The following is a 10,510-nucleotide window of genomic DNA, read 5'->3' on the forward strand; positions in this document are numbered from 1 at the left end:
TCACGTAACTCTTAATATTCAAAGAGATATGGTCGTCTAAAGTTGACCCAAGTAGAATCTTAACATCAAAACTTAATCGATAAAGAAGATTCAAGAACACTTTTTAAAAACACATCAAGAACTTAAATCCTTAACTTTCAAGAATGAAATTACGCTGAATAGATAATGATTGGTGTATGGGTGAATGAACCCAACACTATGGAAGCTCACATACCTTGTAGGGATCACTCCCGACGAAATCCACAAATTAAACTCGACGATCTTGACGAATCTTGAGTGTTCTTCTCCTTCCTTCTCTTTTCTCCTCTTCTTTTGTTTTCTCTCAAAACCCTAACTCTTTTGGTAAAAGTGTAAACTGATCTTATTTAGCTTAGACTCCTAATTAATTACCCAAAACGGATTAAAATAAAAGAATAAGGAAAAGATCAAACTACCCTTAAAAAATCCGGATTGGACTTTCCTTATTCTAACATCCCAACTTCCAAAAGGCATAATTTAATCATACTAACTTTGAATCGTGAAAACTCGTCCGCATTGCAAAGATCATTCCAACAGATATCCGACCATATTTGGAAGTGCTCCTAGCTCATCCTGAGCTAGAATTTATGGTCGTTTGAGATTGACCAAAACTCACTTTTTTCTAACTTAAGCAAATTTCAAATTTTTTATTATTTCCAAAAGGGAAAAAGTTCGAATACGTCCCTATATTATTAGAAAAGGTCTAGATATACCTTCCGTTTAATGTTTGGCTCACACATGCCCTCATCGTCCAAATTTTAGCCCAGATATGCCCTTATAGGCGTTAGTGGATTTGCTAGACATATCCAACTCATTCTTTGTATTTTTAAAATGCCACATGGAATTGCCATGTCATTTTGACCTTATCATATGACATTTATATGAAACTGGAAAGAGATCACTTATGCCCCTAAAAGTTCAGATACATAAACACCTAATCCGACCCATAAATCAACCCCCTTTTAAATAAACAATCCGACACATTTTCAACAATTTTGTTTAATTTTTATTTTTTTGATAAATTTCAAAAAGTCGTATTGATTAATAAAAAAAGGAAAAATATGGAAAAAAATTTAAAATTAACACCAAAATTCACAAAGAATTATAGTAACCTTAAATTCAACAACTTTAACACTTTTTTTAAATTTTTATTTTTTTCGATAAATCCCAAAAATGAGTACTTGATTAATAAAAAAATATGTAAAAATTAAAATTAACGCCAAAATTTCAAAAATAAATATAGTAACCTTAAATTCAACAATTTCAACATTTTTTGGCAAATCCCGAAAATAATTACTTTATGAATAAAAATATGAAAAAAAATATAAAACTTACGCAAAAAATTTACAAATAAATATAGTAACCTTAAATTCAACAATTTCAACAAAAATTGTTTAATTTTTATTTTTTTTGGTAAATTCTATAAATGAGTAATTCATCAATAAAAATAGGAAATAAGAAAAAATAAAAAATAAAAAAGTTGTTGAAACTGTTGAATTTAAGGTTACTATATTTATTTGTGATTTTTTGGCGTTAATTTTATAGTTTTTTCATATTGTCATATTTTCTATTAATCAATTATTCATTTTCGAGATAAACTGAAAAAATAAAAATTTTAAAAAAATGTTGATATTGAATTTAAGGTTACTATGTTTATTTGTGAATTTTGACGTAAATTTTATATTTTTTTTCATATTGTTCCTTTTTTTATTAATAAATTACTCATTTTCGGGATTTGTTGAAAAAAATAAAAATTTAAAAAAATTGTAGATTAAAGGTTACTGTATTTATTTGTGAACTTTTGGCGTTACTTTTATATTTTCTTCATACTTTTCATATTTTTTATCAATCAATTACTCATTTTGAGATTTACCAAAAAGAATTTACAAAAAATTATTAAAATTGTTGGACTTAAAGTTACTATATTTATTTGTGAATTTTTGGCGTTAATTTTTTTCTTCATATTTTTCCTATTTTTTATTAATCAATTACTCATTTTTGGGATTTAACGAAAAAATAAAAAATTAAACAAAATTGTTAAAAACGTGTCTAATAGTTTATTTAAAAGGGGGTTGATTTATGGGTCAGATTAGGTGTTTATGGGTCCAAATTCCTTTCCATTTTCATATAAATACCATGTGGTAAGGTCAAAATGATATGACAATTCCATGAGGCATTTAATGAAATGAAAAATGAGTTAGATATGTCCAACATACCAATTAACACCCATAAGGGCATATTTGGGTCAAAAGTTGGACATCGAGAGAATGACTGAGCCAAAATTTAAACGGGGGTATATCTAGACCTTTTCGAATAGTTTAGGGGTATATTTGACTCTTTTCCCTTTCCAAAAATGAGTATTTCTGTTTATTAGCTTCTTTCTAGCTATTTCAAATTGCGAGATGTTACATAGACACTTAACACCATCACCATAACATGACCATCTTTGACAACTACAACATATCAATGTTGATCTTTTTTGCACTTGAAGTAATTCTTGAAATGCTACATGAAATTATCCACCTCTTGCGCGTTACAGACGCCTTTGAACATCGGTTACTTCAAAACCACAATCTTGACCTCCCTATTTCCATTAGGTGACGTAGATCCTCCAGCTTCCAATCTTCCCTTGAGCGCTACCATCTCAGCCTTTATAGTTTCAATCCTGCTTAATGCATCCATGAGTCGACACTACAAGGAAGTGATGATTTCCATCATCCCATACTCTGCGTGACTACGTGCCTCCAACTCCTTGTGGATGTTGTCATTCCCTTAAAGGGTGGAGTCCTCGAGATTCATGAACTTACCACTGAATTTGTTCAAACGTTTTCCTAAGATTGTCAGAACCCGGATTCTGGAATCCGAATTGCAACCGGCGTTGTTGACCTCTCAGAGGTCACAGACAAGCCTCTTCTTGAATTCATCACATTCATATGGTTAATTTTTGCAGAAAATTTTAAACTTTTTAAATTTATGAAGTATACATAGACTTCATATAGTTATTACATAGTTACATCATATACCAAGCTCAAAGTAAAGAACAAATATCGATCATAAAGAATCAATTCGAAAGAGAAGATGGATATATCATAATTAACTTTCCTAAACACAGCCTTATTACAAAGCTTCGAAATGAAAGTATGAAAGAAACGCTAGGGACAACATCCACTAGCTATGTCTACTACTAGGCTAGACTAAAACTGTAGCATCCTCAAAATCAAGAGGACCTACCAAATGGTCTGGAGAAAGCTGATGTCCAAACCGCTGCAATAAATCTTCAATATGCTCTTGGACCTGCAACTATAAAAATAGTAAATAGTATAGGGTTAGTACACCACTTGTACTAAGTATGGGTGTATGCACACATACACATAAGGCTATGCATGATCAAGGAAAGCTCTTCCTAAACAACACGTCATTTCTGGAAAGTATAATCACTAGACTTTCCTAAATCGTTAGTTGTGAAATGTGGAATGAATATGATGCATTTTAATGCATTCAAAGAATACAACTCATTTTATATATGATTACAAGACATTAGTATCATCAACATAATTTTTAAACAACTCAGGCGAAGATTTGAGATTTTGATTTTCTTGAACCCGAGAGCTTCTCTTTGTATACTTAGTTTATTTTTCAGTATTTTTCTTCTTGTTGTTGTGTAGTTTAATAATTCCTTTGGTCCTATGTTTTACTTACAAGTGCAATGATTCATTTTAGTCCCATACCCACAATGAATCAAGTAAGTAATTCAAGAGATTAAAGAAATGATTTAACTACAATTTGGAGCATGAAATCTTCATAAACCAATCTTTAGTGACTATTCCTATTATTGTATAATTGGCCTAATATAAGAAGTCATTATAAGCCAATCTTATTTTTCTAATATCCTTTGCCAATTATATAAAGTCATTATAGGCCAATTTATTTGGCTTTATCATTTTCATAACATAAGGATTCATTATTAGTTATGCCTTTTTCTTATTGTAAACTTCATTGGACATGATTTGACTATCCTTACAACAAGTCATTCATTACATCAAGTATTCATTAATACTTCATAAGCCAGTCTCTATTTGCTATGCCACTTATTTCATCATTTTCATGTTAGGGAAGTTATGAAATTTTGAGTTGCTATTATGTCTCTACTCCCTTTATTTGGCATCATAAAAGAAGTCATTATAAGCCAATCTTATTTGGCTTTGCCCATTATTTGCTGAAACTTCATTGGTATTGATATTGGCAATTGACATTGTGATTTCATGGAGATCTTTTAAGCCAATCCTAGTTCATGACTTTAAGCATAACGTTTCTAAACATCTTGGATAGTATCATATTAATATTTGATGAATATAACATCTTCATAAAGTCTCATTAACAGTAGGTATGCATCAAGACACATCAACACTTACACATTTTTGGACATAACTTAACAATACATCGTTCTTTAATTCACGTAAGAAACCCTTAGAATCATACAAGTTCAATTCATAGTTCATTCGACATTTAACAATCAAGAACCCTATACATTAAGATTAGCCAGCACCACATACCAACAACATGATCAAGACTGATCTATAAAACATAGAAATCATAACAAGGATACTAGGGAAAAGGAAAGCTCGACGAGAGCTTTGGGAAAACAGCCCTAGTTTCAAGATCTCATGGATTAAGACGATGGAAAGTACTCTTGGAGAAAGAATTCCAGGAGATAAACTCATACCTTAAGTAGAACTCAATCTACGAAGACCAAGTTGAACGAAACCTTGAAGAACCCTTGAAATCGCCTAAGAACGTCTTATGCAACTTTTTCGTTTTTGCTTTGTTGTTTACTGTTTCGCGTTTTGTGAAACTCTTAGTGATTGAACGTGACTCTAAGTCTTAGGAACTGATATTTACTCATTCAAGTAAGGTTTAATAAGTTAATTTAATAAACTAATTACTTAATTACCAAAACGCCCCTCCTAAGTTGACTAAACATGTTGACTTGACCCAAAATATGGAATTTGGTGTTGACTATGGTTAAATTTTGACTTTATATTCATTAATTAAATCCGTAATTTAATTAATTTAGGGATCTAGTGTATTACTAAAGTACCCCTAAGTCAGTGGAACCATAATCAACTCTTTAGAACTATATAGGTAAGTAGTAGGATGTTTCTTGAATTACATTAGGTTAGTGTAAGGATTTAGCTTTGACCATTTAAACTAATTAATTAAATTGTAAATTTAATTAATTAGATGACCTAAAATAATTACTAAAGTACCCTTAAGTCGTTATAACCATAACTAACTCTTTGGACCATCCTAGGTTAGGTACTAGGTTGTTTTTTTTTCTTGTCTTAACCGAAATCTGGAAATTGCTTTGTGATTTTGGTTTTGTCCTTTTAAATTAATTAATTAAGTAACCTAGGGTAATTACTAAAGTATCCCTAAGTTGTTAGGACCATAACCAACCTTTTGGACCATCCTAGGTTAGGTGCTAGGTTGTCTCTTTAACTAGTTACTAGGTGTCAACCCGGTTTAGTCCTAGGTTGTCGGGTGCACTAGTGGGTCCATTTCGGTTAGTCCTAGGTTAGTAGCTAGTTAGGACAGCTAGTTAGAGCTTAGAGTTGGTTAGGTAGTTAGGCCCTACATGGATGGACCCGTCCGCACATGCTGGCCCTTAACTATCCTAACCGAATTCGGTTAGGGTGGTCCCCTCCTTTGGCCGATTCCCACATGTGTTGCCCATGTGCTTGCACATGGTTTGTTGTACTTTACGAACTAATTATTCTTGATGGCTCATTTGGGAATGTTTACTTATTGTCCTAAGGACCCTCACTATGTCCTTGGGCACTACTTAAATTACATGATCATTTTAAATGGTTATGTGCTATGGTGCTACGCTTGACACTTGGATGTCTAGTACCTAATGATTTATGTTGAGAATCAATACATGATGAAATTTATAATTTTAGCCTAGGGTCTTCATTGCAGGTACAATTCTAAACAAGCTTGGATCATGTTATGCTTATTTGGGTATATATAGAAATTGGCTAACATTCCTTAGCCAATTTTCTATACAATGCCCAATATTTTTCAATATTGGGCATTGTGACGCCTATGTACCCCCCAATACGCATTCTTAACGACCTATTGGCTGTTTACTAGACATGTAATTTTCTGAAATGTTACATTATCCCCCCCATTAGGAACATTCGTCCCCGAATGACACTACACATCATTAAACACAAAGAGGGTGATTTTGAAAGTTACTTCAACATGATTAAAACTGCTATGGACAACTTTCTCCTCTTCATTAACACCCATAGCAGGCATTAGAACCTAACCTGCAGTCACCTCCATGTAAACAACCACACTTACCGCACACTGTAAAAGGTGGGGCTTAAGAAGGAGCTTGGTTTCCCCCAACAACTGCTTCTCCAACTCTCCTGCCTTCGTTTTTTCTTGTGTTCATGCACATACAAAAAGGAAGTTAGATTCTAAAATGACACAAAATGTCAAATCTCTAGACGGCACAATAAAGAGTAGAAGGAGGGAAGTGTTTTATCATCACGTAGTCTCTTAAGTCATGATTGTGGTGCGCTTCACAACCATAAGTTAGAAACTACGTAACGTGGTTGTTTTGAGCTTTAGTTCCTAGGTAATTTAACCTCATGCTCTGATACAAAGTTGGTCACAACTAGGATTCTAGAATTCGAATAGCAACCAGCGTCGTTAACCTCTCAGAGGTCACAGACAAGCCTCTTCTTGAATTCATCACATTCATATGGTTAATTTTAGCAGAAAATTTAGAACTTTTTAAATTTATGAAGTATACATAGACTTCAAATAGTTATTACATAATTCCATCATATACTAAGCTCAAATTAAAAAACAACCATCTATCATAAAGAATTAATTCGAAAGAGAAGATGAATATATCATAATTAAGTTAGCCAAACACGGTCTTATTACAAAGCTTCTAAATAAAAGTATGAAAGAAATGCTAGGGACAACATCTACTAGCTATGTCTACTACTAGGCTAGACTAAAACTGTAGCATCCTCAAATCAAGAGGACCTTCCAAATGGTCGGAGAACGCTGATGTCCAAACCGCTGCAATGAATCTTCAATCTGCTCTCTGACCTGCACCTATAAAAAAAAGTAAATTGTATAGGGTTAGTAAACCATGAAAATAGTAAATTGTATAGGGTTAGTAAAATTAAAACTTACTTCATTTATTCCTAGTATTTTTTTAATCTTTCGCTATGATTATAAAATGATTTATTTGGTGAATATCGACAGACATGAGTATTATTTATTTTTACTGGTTCAACTTTCATGTCTTGGCGATAAGTTGCTTTTAATTTAAAATTCAATGTATAGCTTAGTAAAACTTTTATCCATATTAGAAGTAATAAGAACATGCTCATTTTGATTTGTTATTTGTAATTATGATGTGAAAATACCTTTTTGAAGTGCGAAATTGGTTCATTCAATAACTAAAAGATATTTTTTATTTGATATTGTTTGTTTGCCCTCCTCTAGTTCCCTCTTCGTCTCTTGATTGCCCCAATCTTATTATGTTTACTCGATTGTTCTCTAAGTAATAGTATGATTAATTTAAGTCACCTAAGCTTCATAACAATGCTGCTATGAAGGTTTCTTATTTGCTTTCTCTATCACTATTAATTGGTTCTTTGTTAATTAGGAAATGTATATGTTCTTTTTTTAGTTCCAAGTACGTAACAATGTGACCAGTTCTTCGTTGTCATAACTTGAATATTATTTCAATCTCTTTAAAGTGAAAATATATGTTTAAGTTGCTATTGTGTTAAAACTTTCGTCGCTTGATTGTTTTAACTTTTAAGAGTACATAGTTAAATTACTGTTTTGAAGTGTGTGTTGTTTCATGTGTTTTAGATTCAAGATGATGACGACCAATTTTGCTCTCTTTCCATTATTTTTTATGTATATGCATGTTACGAGGTTTCATGTTACTTCATTATGGCTCGAATTATCATTGCTCTCTTTCAATAACTCTTTTAAAATAGGTACTTTCAATGTATTTTTGTTGTTTATATTAGTTGTATTATATGTTAATATTTTATCTGGTAAGACTTTTATTTTCCTTTACATTTTTGAGTTGAGTCATGGAGACTAAATTTTCTTTATCGAGTCGGCCTCGTGTTTGTATGGAAAAACAAAAACTGATATACAACGCAAACAAAAGCTAATATACATGAACAAGTGTTGTATACAACCAATACACGTCTAATATATATTATATTCAACAAGTATATGGTGATTATATTCATAATGATACAACAAAATTGGGCTAGGCCCAAAATGATTTATTGTCTTTCTTACTTAGTCATTTTTGAAAAAACTTTCTCTTTAAATTATTTCAGGTGTCTTAAATTATTATATTTTCTAAATAACTATACATCTCTTTTCCTTTAAATAATTTTCCAAAGTTAGTCACAAATTTTCAAGTCGTTGGATAATTGTGTGTTAACGGACATTTTAAGTCTGTAAAACCTTCTTGAAATGGAAATAAGAACACCTACCTTTTTTTCTCTGAAGTTTCAAAAAGATCTTTCGTTGTACACCTAGTCAAATAAGATGGACATGAGTATCAGATGACATCAATATTTCAAACACGCTAGTAATAAAAATATCACGGAATGACTAACCTTACATTGGACATACCAGTGCCTCACAATAATTTTACTTAGGATCATCAAACGCATATACATGTACAACAATAGTAGTCAAATTTTAAATATTCATATAGTCGCATGATTGGGGAGTTCATATCCCCCAATAATTTTACTATTATACAATGTTATGATATTAATAATTATGTTGTAAAGAATTATGGATGTCATGTGGCCCCCAACAATTTGTGGAATTACATAACTTGTAGTAAGTGTAAATCCAAGGCTCATGCCATGTGGTACTAACCCATTGGAGGGCCACCATCACTTGACCAATGAAAATAGTCAAGTCGTACATTTGCAACTCATCTTTTGGCTATAAATAGCCACTACATTTACAAAGAATGATATACATATTGAAATATATTACTTCCTTAATTTTCCTTCTTTTTATACTAATCTTAGTAAGTTCTTTTATAACACGTTATCAGCACGAGTCTCTGCCAGTTCAAGGAAAGACTTTAAAAGCCTTGGAGGTATAAATTTTCTTTTCTTAAATAATGTCTAATCTCTCTAAACTTGAATTTCTTGCTCTAGATATATCGAGAAATTCATCTTGATGTGATAGGTCTAGCAGACACCATCCAAGAAAATAATCAAGCATCGAATCAAAACCGTGATAAGGCGATGATATTTCTCTGTCATCACCTTGATGAGGGTTTGAAAATGGAATATCTCACTGTTAAGGATCCTCTAGTGTTGTGGAACAATTTAAAAGATAGATATGACCACCTGAAGTTGGTCATCCTTCCACAGGCACGTTATGACTGGATCCACTTGAGACTTCAATATTTTAAATCTATCAATGAGTATAACTCTTCCCTGTTTAAAATTATCTCGCAATTAAAATTATGTGGAGAAAATATCACTGACCATGATATGCTGGAGAAAACATTTTCCGCTTTCCCTGCCTCGAGTATGCTCCTGCAGCAGCAATACTGAGAAATGAGATTTAAAAAATATTCAGAATAAATTTCACATCTCCTTGTTGCTGAACAACATAATGACTTATTGATGAAAAATCATGAAAGCCGACCTACTGGCTCTATGCCATTTCCTGAAGTAAATACGGCAAATTTTCACCAATCTAAGCGTGAAAAAGGTCGTGGTCCCAGTCTTGGCCGTGGCCATGGTCGAGGAAGAAATTTCAATCATGGTGATCATTTTGCACTAAATAATAACCTTCAACACCAGCAGTGTAACAAGAAAGATGAAAAATATGACGCAGTGCAGAAGAAAAATTCAGACAACAAATGTTATCGATGTGGAGGAAAAGGACATTGGTCACGTACCTGTCGTACGCCAAAACACTTGGTTGAGCTATATCAAGCTTCCCTGAAGGAGGTAAAAAATAACGCAGAAGCCAACTTTATCTCGGAAGATACTGTTGAACCCATGCATCTAGATGTAGCCGATTTCTTTTAGAATCCCAAAGGAAAGATAGATAACCTGATAGGTGATGGGTCTGTGATAATGTAAATATATTTCATTTTTGCCGTTTGTATGAATATGTTTTTCTAGACTTGTAAATAACTAAAAGGTTGTGTAATGTTTTTGTTTAGTAATGATATTATAATGTTTACTTCGTTTATATATTTTATCTTGAAGAGTATATAGATACCTCAATGATCAATGATGAAGATATTTGTGTAATTGATAGTGGAACAACGCACGCCATATTCGAAGATGATAAATACTTCTCCTACTTGCTTAGAAGAAAGGCAAATGTTACTACAATTTTTTGTAATTCAAACTTAATAGAAGGCTCCGGAAGAGCTACTATATTT

Source organism: Solanum pennellii, chromosome 5, assembly GCF_001406875.1.
Source record: "Solanum pennellii chromosome 5, SPENNV200".
In the NCBI taxonomy this organism is placed as follows: Eukaryota; Viridiplantae; Streptophyta; class Magnoliopsida; order Solanales; family Solanaceae; genus Solanum; species Solanum pennellii.